This window comes from Hemicordylus capensis, chromosome 3 (genome assembly GCF_027244095.1).
Source record: "Hemicordylus capensis ecotype Gifberg chromosome 3, rHemCap1.1.pri, whole genome shotgun sequence".
NCBI classification, from domain to species: domain Eukaryota; kingdom Metazoa; phylum Chordata; class Lepidosauria; order Squamata; family Cordylidae; genus Hemicordylus; species Hemicordylus capensis.
The window spans coordinates 292,762,669-292,783,927 of NC_069659.1; the positions used below are offsets into that span (position 1 = coordinate 292,762,669).

The following is a 21,259-nucleotide window of genomic DNA, read 5'->3' on the forward strand; positions in this document are numbered from 1 at the left end:
CTACTCTATGGTGTGCTGGGGTGATAGCTACTAGAAAGACTGTTTTTGATGAAAGCAACCTCAGATTGCAAGTCACTGATGATCTGAATTATTTTTTAACGAGTTGTGACAGAACCAAGGATAGAGCCAAGCTAGCAGTACCAAAGGTTGTGTAAAGGGTAGAGATGCATGAGCCCTTTAAGTAATGTTAAAACTATTAAATATTTGTTCCCTCCACCTCTAGACACCTTTTTACTACAACTGCTGGGAGGCATACTTTGAAGAAATACAACTGAAGCCCCTCGTCTGTAGGTCAAAGAGATACAAAAGGACTATATTTAAATTGCAACCTGTAGTGATAAATTATGTCATGCTGCAAACATTGAGAAACACTTACACTAAGCTGCATAGGATCTCAGTGTAGAGTTCTTCCTGGCAGCTTTTATGACCTTTGCTACCTCTGGATGTAATGGTGCTGCCATGTTGTTCTCCAGGCTGTCTGGTGAATTATATTTCACTGATGAAATGGAAGCCATAGATAAGTCCCCCGAAATAGGCTGAGGAGTAGAGGAAACTATGGCTGATATGGCCACCACAGCAACAGAAGTATACAATTTGCCTTGTCCCTCCTTATGTTCTGAACCACTCTGTTAAAAATCACTAAAGGGAAGAGAAAGCATGACATATAAGGTAAACTGACAGTTAAACCCATTTTGTAGGTTGCGGTTCAGTAGATTCCAGTAGATTCCACCTGAAAACTACATCTTTACAGGTGTTTTGCCTCAGCCTCCTCAGACATAAACACCCATTAAACTACACTGCTGCAACTGTGGCTGTAATAACAAGGTATACCTTGTAGGGATGTGCACAGAACCGCGGTGGAGCAGTTCGAAGGTGGCGGGGGTGCCGCTTTAAGGGCGGGGGAGGGTGCACGTATCCCTCCCGCCGTCTGTCCTCCCGCTGGCACTCATTGCCGTTAAAAGCCTTTGGGGCAGCAGTGTACCTCCCTGCCGCCCCTTCTTCCTCCTTGGCCAGAAGTACGAGGTGTGCATACGCACATCACATGCACGCCCATCTGACGTGCATGTGTGCACACGCGACGGGCGCACCTGCACCCGGAACTTCCAACCACTTCCGGCTGAGGAGGGGGAAGGGGCGGCAGGGAGGTATGCTGTTGCCCTGAAGGCTTTTAATGGCAATGAGTGCTGGTGGTGGGGAAGTGGTGGGAGGAGTAAGTGCACCCTCCCTGCCCTTAAAGCGGCACCCCCTGGCCTCGAACTTCGAACCCCCCCTCCCGGTGTTCAAAACTGTTCGGAGGCCTGTAAAAGGGCCTCCGAACAGGTTCGTGCACATCCCTAATGCCTTGCTTGCAAGCAAGGGAAGGAGAAGAGGAAACCTGCCTCACTTCTACCCTCCTCCCCTTATCGAAGTAACCCAGTAACAGAGATGGATGTGCAGAGGACTCACTCCTAACTCTCAGAGTCCTGCAATATGGTGAAACTGTGTACTTGCCTAGCAACATTTCCTCGTAGCTGTTTCTACAACATATAGAACACAGGGTAAATGTAAGGTTTGCAGAAAGGGGGATCCACTGGCCACAAATCGCAAACTTCCAAATACAGGTAAGCTCCCACCATGCACAGTGAAGGAAATCCAGAGCACATCCATCTTCATTGGTGAACACCAGGTGGTCTCTTTGACTGTTTACCACTGCCAGCCAAATTCATCATCAGTTTTTCCTCGTAGACAAAGTGCCAGGGTACACGACACTGACAGAATTCTCCTGCAACATTCTGCTTTGGACAGGGGAATGCTTTGATGATAACACTTTCACCCCCAGTGTAAATACCAGTGGGACTGTCAATGAGAGAGTGGTCAGTTAGATTGAGGCATGTAGACTGGGAGAGTAAGTAGGTGAAGTAAGATGACTGACAACAGAGATAATTAGAGGAAATCAAATTTTAGATGAACGTTTCAGCTTATGCCTTCATCAGCAACCGATTTTTTAAAAAGTTGTGTGAGCATATACAGCTCACAAGGTAGCAGTTAAGAATGCTTTGTTAGCGGAGTTCCAGGGCAAGTAAGTTCCAGGGCAGGCAGAGAATTCCTGGCAGATGATGTAGATGGATGTTAGATGGTTTTATGTATTCTCCAAATTCAGTCCATGAGGTGTGAGCATCTTGTGTCTGTATATCATTTTTCCCCTCATTTGTCCAGCATCTCACGAGGTATATGTAATGTTGCTCAACAGGAAATATTTCCATATCGGTGAGACAATGGTTGCTTATATATACAGGTAAGGCAGCTTATAAGAATATTAAAATATAATTATAAATACAGAACAATCAAATAAAGTGGAATCAGTAACCCATCCCACCCGTGGAACAATGTAATGAAATGATTGTATGTTAAAAATGTGTCAAATGTCAAGATTTTAACTTTGTGCTGCTTACTGCTAGATGTGATAAATACAGTGGTTAGATTACATAAAGGAGTGGTGCTGGGTAACAATATGCCTGGAACAAGAAATGGCAGCTATTGGCCAAATGAAGAGGATGTGGCTTGATGAACTGAAGGAGGCAGAGCAAAATTAAAGATGTCCTAGGGCATAAAACGGTCAAAGAGTTATGTGAGGGAGCATAGTGTAGTGGATAGATTGTCAGACTAGCCCTAGGGAGACACAGGTTCAAATCCCCACTCATTATGAAATCTCATCCAGTGAGACTGAGCTAGTCACTAACCTACTTTACAGGGTTGTTGTAAAGATAAAATGGTGTGTGGGGGGGGATTATGTACACTGCCCTAAGTTCCTTGAAGAAGGTGGGATAAAATGTAAGTAAAATAATAAATTGGGATTATTTATTATAATAGTAATAATAACCAACAGAGAGCCAGTGTGGTGTAGTGGTTAGTGCGGGACTAGGACCAGGGAGACCCGAGTTCAAATCCCCATGAAACTTGCTGGGTGACTCTGGGCCAGTCACCTCTCTCTCAGCCCTCACTACCTCACAGAGTGGTTGTGAGGATATAAATAGCCATGTATGTACACTGCTCTGAGATCCTTTGAGGAAGTGTGGGATATAAATGTTTAAATAAATAAATAAGGAAGGGCCACTCACTCAATCTTTAATCTCTCTCAGTGAAAATTCCTGATAGAATATTATCACTATGGAAGAGGAAAATTGAAAATTTTTGTTTTAGCTCTAAGAAACTGCGGATTAATAAGAAGATTGTATATAGACCAAAGAAGGGAGGATGGGGAATTCCAAATTTAAGACTATATTATCAAGCTGCATACCTTGGACATATGATATCATTTATACTAGAAGACTCAACTAAACAGTGGGTCCAAACAAAGAATATATAAGAGGCAGATGGTTTTTTAATACAAGTTCCTTTTTGTTCGATCCCCACCCGCCCAAGATAGCCAAGATGAACCATTTGCTTACTAAAGCCATGTTTCCAATATGGAAGAAAAGATACAAGGAGTTGATGGGGACTACCCCATTAACACCTTTAAAGATGTATTTTGACCCTGGTAATAAATATGTGTTGATTCAGCTGGATTTATTGAGGAAATATGGGTTATATAGATTTAGAGATTTTTTTTTAATGAGGAGGGGTTATGTAATAGGGAACAGATTGAGCATAAAATAGGTTATCAATTACCATGGTTATTTTGGTTTCAAATTAAATTTTTTTGAGTAATAAAGAGATAGTAAATTCAGTAACTCAATCAATTACACATTTTGAAAAATTAATTCTGGACTGGGTCTCACAATCAGTGAGACGCGGTTTAGGGCGCTGAGTGGGGAGGGAGCCCTGGGCGGCCAGATTGGCCACCCACACGATTGCCGGCTCTGTGATGGAGCCAGCGGGGGCTGGGGGGAGTGGGGGCCGACTGCAAACACGCAGGGCATGCTGGTGAGACCCCTGGAGCCGGGAGATGGCTTTTTGCCTCCCCTTCGGGGGTCTCCTCATGAGTAGCTGCGGTGCAGAGCCGCGCCGCGGCTACTCACGATCAGAAAGCCTGGGTTTGCGGAGTGCTCGCTCCACAAACCCGGGCTTTAGGGAGGGCTACCAAAGCGGGTGACCTGCTTGTAAGTCACCAGGCTCACCTGCGAGCCCGGTGGTTTACACAATCAACAAAAATTGGGCTAGGCTCTCCTAGCCCGATTTTTGTTGATCATGAGAATAGCCCCTTTGTCTTATCAGGATCTGCCAAAAGGGATAGTTTCCAAAATCTATACATGACTATTACAATTAGAAATAGGGGACCCCCCCCCTCACAAGAGCTTGGAAGGATATTTGGGAAATTGATTTGGGAAGTCCTATAGAAGAGATTAAATGGCAATCATTATGGAAGTCTGGGGGATTCCTGTCAGCTTCCATACAAGAGCTACAGTGGAAGATTTTACGTTGTTGGCATTTAACTCCAGTAAAATTAGTATATATTTCTCATAATTATTCTGCTCAGTGTTGGAGGGGGTGTAAGCAAAAGGGAACATTTTATCACATGTGGTGGTCTTGTGAAAAAGGTGGTATGTTATTGGCAAAAAACATTTGGAGAAATAAGAACTATAATGAGACAAAATGTGGAGTGTTCTCCGGAATTTGGGTTATTACATATATTTGTAGGAAATAATGCCAAGTTAAAAAATAAGGAACTTGTAACTTTTTTAAATCTTGGCAGCGAAAACACTAATTGTTCAACAATGGAAATATTGGGATCAATTAACAATTGAGTACTGGTATAATAAGGTGTGGTCAATTGCGCTCTTAGAAAAGATCACTGACAAGATTAGATTAATGTAGAATGTGAGGGTAGAAGACTGTGAGGTTCCACCATACTTGGGCAGATTATATTTATTTTATAGTACTAGATCTGATTTTGGATTTTCTTGTGATATTTGGAAAATATGATTGTTAAATGTACTGTGTTATTATGTTACTGTTCTATGTTGTTATGTGAATATTGCAAATTTTAAAAAAACCTCAGTTATTTGCTCTGTTTACTCTTGTAGCTTCCATTCTCCCTTATATTGCCGCCACCTGTTTCCACTGAAAAATTATGTTATTATTGGGTTCATCATTATGTTTTTATATTGCCCTTTGTCCAAAGACCCCAGGGTGGTTAACAAGGTTTAAAAAAAGTAAGAAAGCTTCAATAAAAATAAACTGTTAAAATAAAACAAAAACACAGCTACCTTAAAAAGAGAGTTGGGGTCCATTCATTGGCCAAAAGCCTGTTTTAAAAGGGTGGTTTTCAGATTCCTCCAAAAGGTTGAATAGAAGGAGCCATGTGGATCTCAGCCATGAATAAGTCCTACAGCCTGGGGGCAACACTGAGTGTTCCACAAACAAGCCTCAGTAGGTATCAGGACGCAGAGCAGAACCCTCCCAGCTGACCTAGTCAGGTGTGTAGATGCAGATGAGAGAGGACAGTAGGCTTGAGTCCAAAATGTTTCGGAGGCCATTATAGACACCATAAGTTCCCTGAAGTACCGGCCGCGTGTGTCCATCTGCCGTGCACACGCGTGAACGTGATGGGCACAGGAGCAGCTGGTACTTCCGGAGACTTATGGTGATGAAAGGGGGAAGGGGCAGCAGGGAGGTACGCTGTCGCCCCATGGGTTTTGGTAAAAACGGAGCAGCAGCGGGGGGAAAGTGCTGGGAGAGGTAAGTGCACCTTCCCCCGCCCTTAAGGAGCCACCCCTGCCGCGGCCAAAATGTGGCTGAGCCGTTTCAGGTTCAAGCCTAGAGGACCGTCCCTAAAGTACACAGGGGCCCAAGCTGTTTAGAGCTTTAAAGGTAATAACCAGAACCTTGAATTGTAAAGTAAAGTAAAGTAGTTCCATTGAGTTGACTCCTGGAGAGCCATGTGGTTTTCTTTTGGTGGAATACAGGGGGAGGTTTACCATTGCCATCTCCCGCACAGTATGAGATGATGCATTTCAGCATCTTTCTATATTGCTGCTGCCTGATATAGGCGTTTCCCATAGTCTAGGAAACAAATAGGCAATCACCGCAGTGCGTTCAGAATGGGTGTAATACGTGCACACTGTGCGGTCCCATAAATTACTCTGGCAGCTGCATTCTGCACCATCTGTAGTTTTCAAATACTTTTCAAAGGCAGCCCCACATAGAGCATTTGCTGGGTGACTCTGGGCCAGTCACTTCTCTCCCAGCCTAACCTACTTCACAGGGTTGTTGTGAGGAACATAGGAAGCTTCCATATACTGAGTCAGACCATTGGTCTATCTAGCTCAGTATTGTCTTCACAGACTGGCAGCAGCTTCTCCAAGGTTGCAGGCAGGAATCTCTCTCAGCCCTATCTTGGAGAAGTCAGGGAGGGAACTTGAAACCTCCTGCTCTTCCCAGCAGGGGCGTAGCTAGACCGCCGGCGGCCCGTGTGCGGCCGCCCCGATAGCCCCGCCCCTGCGTCTGATGTCAGATGCAGGGGATAGCCACGCCCCCATGTCTGGCAACTGTCAGTTGTAACTGTAACTCAGTTGTAACTGCTGAAGGGGCCGCGCGGCCCCTTCGACAGTTAGAAGGCTCGTGCTGCTTTCACAGCACAGCCCAGGAGCGGCTCTTCCCTGCAGGGAAGAGCCGCTCCTGGGCTGTGTTGCGAACGCAGCACCAGTCTTAGCTCCTGAAGGGGCCGCGCAGCCCCTTCAGGAGCTAGTTAGGCTGGTGCTGCATTTGCAGCGCGCAGCCAGGAGCGACTCTTCCCTGCCTTTGAAGGGAAGAGCCGCTCCTGGCTGCCGCTGCAAATGCAGCACCAGCCTTAGTTTAGTTCCTGAAGGGGCTGCGCGGCCCCCGCTTGGGAGCTAAACTACTGCGTCTGACGTCAGGGGGGCGTGTCGTGGCTCCTGATTGGTCACTGGCCCGGGTTCTTTGAACCCGTTGGCCCAATGGTGGCTCCGCCCCTGCTTCCCAGAATGGCTCCATCCCCTGAGGGGAAAATCTTACAGTGCTCACACTTCTAGTCTCCCATTCATATGCAACCACATTGGACCCTGCTTAGCTAAGGGTCATGCTTGCTACCACTAGACCAGCTCTCCTCCCTAGAAGGAGAAACTTAAGTATGTAGTACACCTCTCTGGGCTATTTGGAGGAAGAGTGGGATATAAACATGTAATAATAATAAAAATTCAAATGTAATGTGACTAAGGCATGGATGAAAATGCTGTTTTCTCTCACACAACACAGTAAGACTTGGCATGGAGGCATTGTTGCCACAGCAGAACAGGGTTATGTTTATCCCCACAACAACCTGTGAGGTAGGTTAGGCTGAGAGATAAGTGACTGGCCCAGAGTCACCCAATGAGTTTCATGGTCAAATGGAGATCTGAACAGTCTCCCTGTTCCTAGTCCTACATTTTAACCACTATATCACTTTCGCTCTCATATAATGTGATGTTGTGCATAGAGGATATGTAAATACTTTATTGGTCAATCATGGGGTTAATCAGTTGACATATATTAATGCCTTCCCTTCTGTGCGTGGGTAATATGAGATTTACCCTGTGCATGTGTCATATTGTCAGTGTGTAATATTGTGATTGGTGGGTGAAAGCAATTTCCAGGGAGTATATAGTATTTGCTGGGAGAGTTTCTGTTTAGCTTTTGCTTCTGCAACTTTTGTGCTGTTGACTCTGCCGCTGGGCGTGATTATGACTGAGACAATCATAAGACTGAGATTATGATTGTACTATATGTTTTCAGTATAGTAGGATTGGGCTGCTATTTTCTTAAGTAAATGTTTTATCTTGAGGGTTTTTAAGGAAGTCTCAGTTCAGTGGAGTTTATTCCTAGATAGGTGTGTACTGGGGATGTGCACGAACTGGTTTGGAGGCCCTTTTATGGGCCTCTGAATCGGTTCAAACCCTGGCCTGCTTGAAGGTTCAACGGTGGGGGGGGGGGATAGTTTTAAGAGTAGGGGAGGATGCACTTAGCGTGCGCAGGTGCAGCTAGTACTTCCGGTTATATCCAGTTGTCGGGACAGGGAGGCAGGGAGGTACGCTGCCTCCCCGATGGGCTTTTAGGAAATCATACTCCGGCAGGGGAAACACAGCGTGGGGTGTGTGTGTGTGTGTGTGCATCCTCCCTGCCCTTAAAGCCAGCCCCCCCCCGCCAGTCCCGTGCACATCTAAAATCTGCCATGTTTTTCCACTTGAAACATACAAGGAATTGGAATTGTTACAATACTGTAAATTCTTGTGCTCTCATAGGAACTTATTGTACTCTTTCTCTTGGAGAGAAAACTATGGCTGAATAAGACCTTTCTGCTACTATTATTTTTACTTGGAGGCCTTCAGGAGAACCTTAAGGACCTATCTTTTTAGCCTGGCTTTTAATGATATCTAGTTTGAATGTTAATTTTAATGATTTTTAATTGGGTTTCAATGTTTTCTGATTTTAATTGTTTTATGTGGTTTTGATTTTAATGTAAACTCTCCTGCACCATTTTAGGAAGGGCAGAATATAAATTGAATAAGCAAACAAAGGGCAGTATATAAACTGAACCACCAAACAAACACAAGTGTTGTGTAAAATGCAATGACTCCCACATGCAATCCTATCCAAGTTTACTGTCTGTGTTAAACATCCCGAAACACCCTCAGCCATACAGGTTTAAAACAGAAGACATGGTCTGATTATGTTACCCAGTTAACTCTGTTATGTTCTTAAACCTTTTCCAGTCTTCTGGGTGTATATTAGTAAGTATTCCCAAAATTCTTGTTTAGCATAGCCACGTGGAGGTATTTCCTATTTTGTCGTCCAGGCCATACTTTCCATCACTATATTCAAAATAAGGTGGGAAGTTCTTGTATTAAAATAGATCCCTAGAAAAAGTGGTTCTAAATGTGTTGATATATGTACATTTTACACAAACAATACCATAGAGATCAAAAGTCCTACTTAAGCCCGTCTTGTTTGAACTCTGTGTCTGCCTTTTTTGGTAAGTATATCGTATATGAACTCGATCCATATTAAAAGACTAAATGCTTCCGAAAAAATAGAATATCACAGTAGTTTGCGCCATTACTAAGCGCTCAGCTCCCTCTGCTGTTGAGCTCACGAACCACAACGAAGCTCGGATTGCAAAGATAAACCTGAAAACACTCACCGCCCCCACTCGAGAGCACGCGCCGTAAAATGGCGAAGGGGACACTTCTTGCAAGACGGAAGTGTCACGTAGACCACTTCCGTCTGGAGGTCGAATAGCTGCGCGCGCAGGCGAGAGATGTACGGTAAGTGCACGCGGCCAGAAAAGTAACGCGCTTGCGCGCCCATTTTCGCGCGAAAGCTGTTTTTGGGCGCCTTTACTGACGGGCGGGGCTGCCTCGCGTAGTGTGTGGACGCGGCCGGCAGGAGGCGCGCGGAGTCTGACTGGCGGTGGCGGCGGCTGCGCCATTGGCGGGTAGGAAATGCCGCCAGATGGCGGTTTAGGATTGCGGCTCTACTGAGGTGCGGCCCCCGGCACCGCCGCCTGTTCGTTCCGGTCCGCCTTGGCCCCGGCCCGCCTGGACCCTTCTCCCGTGGTACCGTGGGATTCCCGGGGGCGCTTGGCCCAGCTGAGGTAAGAGAGTCAGCGCGGGCGGAGGGAGGGGGGCTCCGAGGCTGAGATCCAAGATGGAGGCGCGAGGGGCGGGGGCAGCAGCGGGCCCGCTCGCTCTCGCTCTCTCTCGCTTTCGCTCGCTCGTACATTCGGGTCGGGCCAGGCCAGCGGGCGGGAGCCAGAGCGGGAGGGAGGGAAGGAGGATGGGTGCGGGCGGCGGGCGGGCGCCTCTCGCCTGGGGAGGAGGAGGCGGAGGAGATGCGGCGGCGGCGGCCCCTCCCGGGTGGCGGCGCTTCCTTCCCCACCCGGCCTTGCCCTTCCTTTCCCTCCCTGCGGGGCCGGGGTGACAATGGAAGGGCGGCGGCCCCACGGGGCGGCCTCGCCTCCCGACTCCGCCAGTGCCTCCTCTGGGCCCGGAGCCCGCCGCTCTGTGACCGCCCCCGCACGGGGCCTGCCTTCGCTCGAGCGCTCGTTCTTGGCCAGGCGGCGGCGCTGAGCGAAAGGGACTTTAGTGCCGCCCTCGCTTCCCCCCCACCCCCGGGTTGTGTGCCATTGGCGGCACCGGCGACGGGAAAGCGGGGCGGGGGGGAGATTGGGATGGCGACTGTGGAAATTGGCGGCAGGGATTTGTTACTGTCGAGAACGTCAGTAGGGCAGCACCATGGTGGTGGGAGGCGGAAAGAGGGGGCCATTTGGGGGTAGTGCTACTGGTGGCTGGCTTATTCAATTAAAATAGATGTTCAAGAGAGTGGGGTTGAGATGTTGAGTTGGACGGTTTAGATGGTGGAGGTTTAAAGTACTGGATCGAGTGTAAGAAACTGGTGCCTGCAGGGCAGGGGAAAGGTTAGAAACAGGATCAAGGGGTTCGGGGAGAAACTATATGAGCGTAGTGCAGGACTATGGGATGACGCTGTACACGTTTGGAGCTGGTAGAAAGTGGCAATTCTAGTATTGTGCTCTGGAGGTGAAAGAGAGGGTTAATAAATGGCCATAGCAACAAAGTTCTGAAATTCTGAGCTGGGGGCCCAAGATCAGCCTGGATCCTTTAGATACAAATTTATTCTGTAGCATGTTTTGACAGTACAGTATTCAAATAGATTGTCTTACCGATAAAGTTGTATTGAATTTTGAGTAGTGTTGTATAGGCCCGTATTACCTGGAGTAAGATTCAGAAACTAGTGGATCATGCCAACAGCAGTAGAGAAGGCTAGGAAGAAGTCCTTAGAATTCATTTCCTGCAGGAATGGATGTCAGTATGTTTTTAGAGTGTGAGCCCTTTGGGACAGAGAGCCATCTTATTTATTTCTTATGTAAACCGCTTTGGAAACTTTTGTTGAAAAGTGGTATATAAATATTATTTGTTGTTGTTGATTTTGACTAATGTACCTCACTGGCCTGAAAGGGAAAGGACTGATGAGGGAAGAGGCTTGCTGAGGCAAGTTTCAAGATGAGTTTCCTATATTGGTATAAACATACAATCTTATTCCAAAGGAACTTATGTCTCCTTAATGTGATATTAATGTTGTCTATTGCCAAATGGTAGCAAGCATGACTTGTTTCCTTACCTAAGCAGGGTCCACTCTGGTTGCATATGAATGGGAGATTAGAAGTGTGAGCACTGTAAGATCTTCCCCTCAGGGGATGGAGCTACTCTGGGAAGAGCAGAAGCTTTCAAGTTCCCTCCTTGGCTTCTCCAAGATAGGGCTGAGAGAGATTCCTGCCTGCAACCTTGGAGAAGCCACTGCCAGTCTGTGAAGAATACTGAGCTAGATAGACCAATGCTCTGACTCAATATATGGCAGCTTCCTATGTTCCTGTGACAATACTGATCGTTTTTGTAGTGTTCTACAGAATGTTTTTGTTACAGCGTATTGGCTGAGAAGTCCTTTCCCACATTTTGAATGCCTGAGAGTACTCTTTCACAATCTTAAGTACTGCATGTTATTAATCAGCCCAGACTGTTAAAGACAGTCTTGGGTACCAAGGAGCAGTCATAAAGATAAGATTAAGACTCCTTCCTGTGTTTACATCTACAAAATAGTGTAACTTGGAGTCCCCTGTTAACTGAGAGCAAATAGGCACCTTTTAAAAGTAGTGATTCTCTTTGTTTAGCAGGGAGAAGAGCAACTGGCCTTATCCATCCCCAGCACAACATCCCTTGAATGGCTGTTATTTTATTTATTTATTTATTTATTACATTTTATATCCTGCTCTTTCTCCAAAGAGGCCCAGAGCGATGTACTACATACTTGAGTTTCTCCTCACAACAACCCTGTGAAGTAGGTTAGGCTGAGAGAGAAATGACTGGCCCAGAGTCACCCAGCAAGTATCATGGCTGAATGGGAATTTGAACTCGGGTCTCCCCAGTCCTAGTCTGGCACTCTAACCACTACACCACGCTGACTCTGGTGGTGTCTATGTTGCTTTTTTAGATTGTGAGCCCTTTGGGGACAGGGAGCCATTATACCTATTTATATCTATCTATCTATCTATCTATGTAAACCACTTCCGGAACTTTAGTTGAAAAGCAGTATATAAATATTTGTTGTATTTGTATTCTCTACTGCTGGATTGTTAAAGCAAAATAAGGCATGATTAACACTGTGTAATAATTAGACTTACTCTATCCAAGTAAATTGAGCAATTTATTTTATTATGAAATTCAGTAGGCAACGACCCATTGTGGGATTAGGTTTTTCCTTGGTTTATGAGTATGATTTTTCAGTGAGAGCAGGATGAATAGATCTTATTTTCTTAGCCAGCGTGGTGTAGTGGTTAGAGTGCTGGACTAGGACCAGGGAGACCCGAGTTCAAAACCCCATTCAGCCATGAAACTAGCTGGGTGACTCGGGGCCAGTCACTTCTCTCTCAGCCTAACCTACTTCACAGGGTTGTTGTGAAAGAGAAACTCAAGTATGTAGTACACTGCTCTGGGCTCCTTGGAGGAAGAGCGGGATATAAATGTAGTAATAATAATAATAATTTAAAATATAGTACATCTTTAGTAAATTTCCTTAAATATGATTTTGGTTATTACTGGAGGGTTCAAATTAATGTAAACACTTTACAAATTAATAACTATATGCAAGTCCTATGGTGGGTGTTGTGCTTATACCCAAAAGGTGTACTCTGTGGCCGGGGGCGGGGGAAGGGACCTTAACTTCTGTTCTAATGCCATTATTTAACTGTGCATCTGAGGCATATTGATCTCAATAGAAATTGGTTTTTTTCTGGATTGTGCCAAAGAGTTGCCGTTTGGCTCTCATTGAACTTGGAAAACTTGCATTGTTGATAGTGGAATTAGATTGTTGTCTTACACCTGGGGTGTTTGAGGGAGATATTGTGCCGGGTAAGTAAAGGAAGTGGTGTTAGAGGATTTGTAGTACAGGTTAGCTGAAATGCTAAACAAGCAAAAAACACCTTCATTGGCTGCTTTGGGCCAAAGAAGACAACTTTCTTCATTTGGACCATAATCATGTTCTCAGAGCCAATGGAAAAAAGACTAACAGCAAGTTTTTTAAAGGAAAAAAATTATGAGATGACTTCTGCTAATGATGGAACTGCAATTTAACTGCAGCTGTTGTTTCCAGTACTGTGTGGTAGCAAGCATGACTTGTCCCCATAGCTAAGCAGGGTCTGCCCTGGTTGCATATGAATGGGATACTTGATGTGTGAGCAATGCAAGATATTCCCCTTGGGATGGAGCCGCTCTGGGAAGAGCAGAAGGTTTCAAGTTCCCTCCCTGGCTTCTCCAAGATAGGACAAGATTTTTTTTATAGGACAAGATTTTTTTATTGAACCAACAAACTACCAAAGCATACAGTACGTTGCCAAAGCACAATTATATACAAAGTGGTTGTTTGTACATGATATATCTACAAAGATTTACACACAAGGATTTGGAAACCCACAAGGTTATGAAGTATATGCAGGTAGTACTGTAACTCAGAGTTGGGGGATTACAAGGCACATCAGGTAATCGGGGCGGGGGGTTACGTCCAATGTCCATTTCCATCATTTGTCCCATTGCTGTTCAGAAGAGATACTCTTGTCTTTTTGCATATAACCATACAAACTTTTCCAGAAGAGATTTACTGTCTCATCTGCATGAACTTCTTGGTCGCTTCTTCCCTCCCTATTCCTATGCAGGAGCATTGCATAAATGACATACAGGTTTACTAACCTGATTATGAGAAGGGGAACGTTCCAGTTCCCTAGTATGAGGGCATCCGTTCCATCCCGTTTCCTTGAAGGTTTCTTTCTGGGACCTCGAAAAGAGGTTCTATCGCTCAAACCCGAGGTTAGTTCTTCCCAAGTCTGTTTTTCCAAATCAGGCCACTCTAACAGCTTGCTTACTCCCTGCCACACTCTTTTGGCTACCACACACTCTTTTAAGAAATGTGGCAGAAATGTGAGTGGGTTTCCCTGAATGTTTTGCCTAGCTCACTAGCTTTCTGTTTGCAGGTGGGGCTGAGAGAGATTCCTGCCTGCAACCTTGGAGAAGCTGCTGCCAGTCTGTGAAGGCAATACTGAGCTAGATAGACCAATGGTCTGACTCAGTGTATGGCAGTTTCCTATGTTCCTAAGTAGTGCAGTGTTTCAGCAACAGGCACTCCTTTGGCTTATGCCATCCATCTATGCTGATTTGCTTAGATTCTGGGCAGCTGTTTGGACAAGCAGCAGGAATTGTCATGGGGATTGCTCAGCCTTCACATAGTTTGTTAATTTCAGTCTGAAACTGAATTTAATTTCAGTCTGAAACTGTTAGGCATCTTTGAACACTTTCTCTCACACTGATCTCTGGTTCATTATCATTTCTTCAACTTGGAAAACACATGCATAAAGAAAATCTGTACTGTCTCCAGAAAATCCTAATTGTACTATTTTAATAAAAATGTTTCCCTGTGTGTGTTTAATATCACAATATCAATGAAGAGTGACATGTTATGAGTCAAGAGATTGTATGCGTTAAATATAGCATTTATAGATAACTTCTAAGTGCTCAGACTATTCAGATGAGTAATTTTCCTCCTCAGTACTTGTGGCCAAGGTTGTGATTGCTAGGTTCTGGCTTACAGACAATTGTGAAAATTTTTGGTTCCACTAGTTTGTCCACAGCTGTTGAAATTTTCCCTTTATCTCCTCTTTTGTCCTTCCCTTCTAAAACAATTTTCCTCTTGTAAACTGCTATGAAGGCTTAGTATTCTCTATATGTAGCTAAGCCCTAACAATCTGTTCTGATACAAACTTTACAAACTTGCATAATCTCTTTTACAGTGGAAATCTTTGTTATGAACAAAACTCAAAACCAGAGATGGCCAACTGTGTTTAGCAAGTACACTATTCCAAAATATGAGACCGTGTCCCCTTCCCCCAGCTGTGCCTTGGTGTAATTTTGCAGCTGGTCTAGTGAGCCAAAGAACATGCTGCATCAGACCTTCAAGCCCCTCCTGCGCAGGTGTGCCACACATCCCAGCTATCTGTATCATGTATACTACAGGTTGACCACCCATGCACAAAACGTCCTTAGAGTTCAGCATTAAAGTTGTAACAGTATAGCATATAATGAATTCTGTGCTAGTTTTTAAACTAGCAAACACAATTTTTTTTGGTGTGTTTCACTGTTCTCCAAGGATTTTGGGTGTTTTCAGTTTTCTCACTCTGTATTCATAAAAACTTTTGGGATAGGTTTAGTTGACCTGAACTCACCCAGTGAGCTTTGTGGCTGAGTGGGAAATTGAATCCAGATTTCACTTGTCTAGTTGAAAGCTCAACACAGCTCTATGTTTGCCCAGCTGAACATATGGAATTGCTCCCTTGCTTAAATTAAAAAATAAATTTTACCTATTATACTGCTTTAAAACAGCCTTTAATGCCACTGCAGCTATATCCTGCAGGCACTTTGAATATCTGCTGTGCTGTGTTTAGTGCTATGGTCATACTTTATGTATCTTGGGGGAAAGTGGCAATTTGACACAAGCAAGTAACTCAACGGATAAGAAGCCTATGTACAGATGTGCTTATTACATGCAGGCTTCATTATTTTATAACATGCTAAAACTGTGTAACAAACTGAAAATATCAAGCAATAGTTGATCTTAGATGTATTGCATAGTCGTTTAAGTATTCCCTGAAGGAAGAAACTGATTATACTGAAGTGCACACACATTTACTTGATAAAGTAATCTGTTTTAAATATTAACTCAACATCTGAGAATGATTTTCTGGCCAATCACCTTCATCCTTTCTTCTACCTCTCTCTTTTTTAATTGCCAACCTGAAGAAAATTTCTAGAGAACTTGAAAGCTTGCTACTCTGATGTTTTACTGGTTCTTTTACAGTAGCACTATATCTTCATTAAGAACAACTGAAACATCACAAAGCAGTTCGTTATGTATCATGTAGATGAAATTCATTATGTTGGAAATAATTAACTGATGTGGATGTAATTTACTAGAACCTTATAGAATTGTATAAACCTGGCTGAACCTAAGGCTTGGGTGGTTAAGCCTCTACTGAACTCAACATCTTTGGGAAACATAATTGGAAGATCATGTCTAGTAAAGCCCAAAATATCTGTGCATACTTCTGGTATTTGGGCAACTTTGGATAACTGGAAATGGTTTCTCTGAGTAGCTAGCTATGATGACTATAGTATTCAGTTGTTGCTCAGAAGGGGTTAAGGAGAAAAGCTGACATTTTAGCTATGGAATAGCTATTCATTTATAGTAGAGTCAAAAGGCCACTGCCTCACCAAAGAGAAGGGATTTTTTTTTAAAAGGCTTTCTTGCAGGAGTAAGGAAAAGAACTTGCAGAGTGATTAGTAGTCGGGAGGAAAAAGTTTCTGAATTGTTCAGGTTTCTGGTTCAGAATGGTCAAGAAGCTGTGTGTAATAAAAGTGAAGCTGCTCAGTCTAGGAGTCCTGATATGACTTGATGAGTGCCAGTCTAACCCTTATGTTTTGCAACTCTATAGTTTATACATTAGAAAGCGGAGGGAGGGAGGAGCTTCCAACTTTTCAGAAACTATTGACCTACTCTGCTTGTGATATATAGAAGGCTTATTGTTTTACAAGTAGAAAACCTATTTGGACTGTTAGTCTATGGATTTTGTGCATGTCAAATCAGGAAATGAGTGCTCCAATTATTCAGTATTCAAAAGCCCAGTAAGAAACTCCCTAGTCCAAGTATATCACTTTAGAGTGCAAAGAACCATGGTAAAAGAGTAGTAAAATCTCATTGCAGGTTGCATAGTGATCTAAAAGGTTGCTGCAGTTGTAGTTGGCCTGAATGTCTGAGTCATCTATGCTGTTCTTTGGGCTAGAAAATATCTAAAAGATGAAGAAAACTTGCTCATTCTTGGTATGCAGTTGTAAATTGCAATTCAACATATACCAAACCAAATGGTGTGCACGGAACCACACCTCCGTGGTGCGGCACTGGGGAGGATGGATCTTTAAGGGCGGGGGAGGGTGTACTTATCCCTCCCGCTGCTTTCCCCCCTCCAGCGCTCCCTGTTATGTAAGAATTTGGGGTGGCAGGGTAACTTCCTGCTGCCCCTACCCCCATTCCTCATCAAATGGCTTCAAAAGCCTCACTGCGTCTGTGCATGTCTCACGTGTCATGTCCATGCGCCCGCGCAGTGAGGCTTTTGAAGCCATTTGACGAACTGGGGTAGGGGCGGCAGGAAGGTACCCTGCTGTCCCAAATGCTTACAAAACCGGGGGCGCTGGAGGGGGAAAAGTGGCAGGAGGAGTAAGTACACCTCCCCACCTTTAAAGAACCACACTCCTCAGTGCCAGACCGGCCCCAGGTCCGGACTGATCTGGAGGCCTTAGACTGGGCTTCGGACCGGTCCGTGCACATCCCTAAAACCAAACTGGCAAAACGTTTATCCATAATCATACCCTGAGGTCAAATTTCAAGCAAGGAATCTACTGGAGGATAATATATACCCAGTGTTGTATAGTGATATTTGCTGTTATAATGAGCTACATTTTAATTTTATTCCAAAATAACCGCTCTAAGGTAGGACATCTTTTTCAGATGATGACTTGCTAGAGAAACCGGAGATCAAATGACTTGGATCATAATCCTTGCTAACTGGGCTCAGAGGTATCTTTTAAATTGGTGATTCATGTTTAGCAGGGGGAGAGCAGCTGTCGCTACTCATTCCAGCACAGTGGTGCCACCTTTAGACGGTTGCTGGTGTTCTTTTTAGATTGTGATCCATTTTGGAACAGGGTACTGGCATTCAGAGGGAATAGAACCTTGATAATTAACAGGAGGTTGGAGGTCGGGTGGACAGCATTCAGTTCTGAATATGACGATTTGATGTTAGGCATTTTTCTGCTTTAATTTAATATAAACCATTTTGTACAAACTCTGAATGAACCTTACTTATTAAACATATTGTATTACACCAGTGAGAGCTGTTTATGTTAAGAAAGTGTTCAGAGAACAGTCATTAAAGAAATATTATAATTAACCGAGTGGTAATTTAGTGTAATAACTATGTTTAATATGGTATTGATCTTCATCCTCAAATAATTTCAAAAACATTTGGTGCAAAAATCTGGAAACTAAGGGCTACCTATAGTGGTGTGCACGAACCAGTCTGGAGGCCACGTTAGAGGTCTCCGACCCAGTTTGGAACCTGGCTGGTACAGCGGTCCGGCACTGGGGCTGGGTCTAGCTTTAAGGGTGGGGGGGTAGTACTTACCCCTCCCGCCGCTCTTCCCCCTCTGGTGCTGCAGTTAAAAGTGAAGTTTTGGGGCGGCAGCGTTCCTCCCTGCTGCCCCTGCCCCCGTCGTTGCCTGGAAGTAGAGTAAAGTACCAGCACACATGTGCCTTGTGTGTGCGTGCGCGCAGCGGTGATGGGCACATGCATGCTGGTACTTTACTCGGAGGCAATGACGGGGGCAGGGGCAGCAGGGAGGAACGCTGCCGCCCCCAAAACTTCACTTTTAACTGCAGCGCCAGAGGGGGAAGAGCGATGGGAGGGGTAAGTACTACCCCCCCCTTAAAGCTAGACACCCCCCCCCCCCGCAGTGCCGGACCATGCCTCCGTGGTTCCGTGCACACCACTAGCCACCTACACATTAATTTAAAGGATGACTAATACTCTGGAAATGCAGAAGAGCAGTGACTTGAACCTTGACAAAGAAGTTGCTATAGAGAATTGAGCAAGATCTGAACTAACTTGAGAGAGATGTATCTCTGAAGAAACATTGAATCTGCTGATTATAGTAAAGGAAGGCATAGTAGGTGAATTTGATGAAAAAAATTGAAGTGGGAACCACTGAACTTGATCACTTAGAGAGGGAGATAGAGGCTGCACAGGAATGTAAGAACCCTGTTATTGTGTAGAAAACATGATTGGCAGCTGTTAACACAGAACATGGAGCAGAAAGTGAATTTCTTCAGCAAGAAGAGAACTCCCACAGGTGGTCAAACTCCCTAAATTAGCAAGGGATTCCATACTTTTTTCCTGGAATAGCATTTATTGGCAAGGATGTTGCAGTCACTCCTTTAATTCTGTTCACCAGAGCAGAAAGCTGATTAAAATGGATAAATTTAATTACCTCAAGTTTTACCTGGGAAGAGCCACTTCTAGCACTATAGCAGGACTGTCAGCATCAGAAGCTAATTATGATTAGAGATGTGAAGGGCTGGAAATGAACTTGTGAAAAAGTACAGAGGCTTGGTAATCCAGGCAATTCAGTTTTCATCAATCATTAATATGATAAAGATGAAGGATCAGAAGAAGTAGAACTGCTGATCGTGATAGCTCAGAAAATATGATTGATTAGACAAAGTTTCATGTGGCAAAATTGTATTCAGTAAATCTCTTCTCTCCCCCCCCCCCCCCGCAAGTCTTTTTCTCCCTTTCTGAAAGTGAGTGCTTTCTGTATTTGCAAGACACTGGAGAAGTCCAGAAAGCATAGTAACTAACTTAGTTTTATTATAATGTAGATACTGGCTTAGAATACAGCACAATACCCCAGTGACTCAAGAGTTGGGCGTGCATACTCATTCTGTGCATCCTCAAACTACATTCTCACTTTTATTGAGGGCTCCTTGGAGGAAGAGTGGGATATAAATGTAGTAAATAAATGCCAAGCTCTCAGGGCTTCCATGGCTCCTAAGAACTGCATCATCGCTGCAGCTTCCCATTGGGAAAACAGGAGGCTTAACACTGCAGCGATGATACATTCAGTAGTTGTGACAGAGCTTCTGCTAGTTTGGTAGAAGTGAGGATGTGGTTTGGGGATGCACAAAATGAACATGCTCACCCCACTCTTCAGTTGGCAGGGTGCTGCACTGTATGTAAGTTTGACAGTTTATGAGAAGCAGTCAAAAAGTTGATAAAAATAGAAGAAACTGGCTTACAGAGATGCTGGATTTCTTGGAGTTCAGCAAATTGCAGTCCATTTTAAACAAAATTCAAAATTTAAAACTAAATTATGACTTTTGGACTAATTGTCTGAATAAATTATACTTAAAGAAACAATGTGATTGTAGACCTGTAAATGGTTTCTGGCTTGGAGGCACTTCTGAAGCCAGTGTGGAGCCATTGTTGCTAGCACTTCTTTTCAACAGGCTCCCAGAAGTCTCTCTGCTTATGTTTGAGACTGCAGGTTTATGGGTCTCACTTTTGACATGCTCAGGAACCTCACAGGATTGTGAACCCTCCATTGGTTGGCATATTGAGGATCAGTCACTTAGTAGGCAGTGGGACAATTACCTCTAGATCTAGCAGCTTCCAAAGCCAAATTGAAAGGGAACTAGCCTTGCGCCTTCCCCATGCTGGGACCCTGAAGTAGATTCCTGAGGTTAACTTGCAAAAGTTAACTCTCTATTCAAGGTCTCTCTGCACGATTGATGCTCCTTTGGTCTACCTTCCCTCCATAGATGCCTCAAATGAGCTAGAAACCAATTACCTCAGCAGGGAAGTCAGATAAGGCTCTGCAATGCAGATTTCCTCCATATCAGAAGAAAGCTAATTTCATGAGATCTAGCACTCATTAAAAATGAAGAGATGTGCCCATTAAGATACTGATTAGTTTACTAGGTTCTTCTGACTTAAAGAGATAACATGTGATAACATGCAATCACTTCATTTGCATTAAGGGTGCAATTGACCTATTCAGGCATTGTGTTGTGTTGTAATGCAGCACAGCAAACACAAACAATGGGATCTTTTGAGATTCCCTGCACTCTCAAGAAAGAAGAGCAACTAGAATGTTGCCCCAGGGCACAATTTGGGCTTTAATTGCCCCTGGTTCCTTGAGCCAGTGTGCTTCTCAGGACCTATTGTGTGTTCCCCTGTGTGCTCCTTTTGGATTCCAGTAGAGTCACCCACACCTTGGATGCTAGATCTGGCATCTGCCCTTACACCCGGCAATGTCGTGCGCTGTGTGCCAAGAACTTTTCCAGGCTCCAGATCAGTCCTTTTGTCTGGCCGGATCTGCGCAGTCAGCCTTGCTACCACCAGAAGTTGGCTACCTGAGAACACACACTTATTGGATCTATCTTTGCCGACTAACCCCCTTGGCTCCTCGCTCCTGCTTGCTGTTTCCTGGTTCATGCCCAAGGAAATAGGTCCTTCCATTGTGCTCGAGCTATAAGGATCCACTCGCCAATGAAGGTATGAGGTTGTTTGATAACTGCTGCGCACAAAACCAGCTCCTGTTTCTCTGGGCCTCCTTTC

At 44.5% G+C, this 21,259-nt stretch overlaps 1 protein-coding gene across 2 annotated transcripts in view; it reads left to right on the plus strand.

Moving 5' to 3' along the window:
• Window positions 1–9,291: 9,291 nt before the first annotated feature.
• The window catches only part of STAG1 (stromal antigen 1), a 327,093-nt gene continuing 315,125 nt past the window's right edge, over window positions 9,292–21,259 (plus strand). The window contains exon 1 of one of the 2 annotated variants that reach the window (XM_053310204.1): window positions 9,292–9,568. The gene's annotated coding sequence lies outside the window, so the exon portion shown is untranslated. The remainder of the gene's footprint in view (window positions 9,569–21,259) is intronic. The other variant, XM_053310205.1, reaches the window with a different exon arrangement.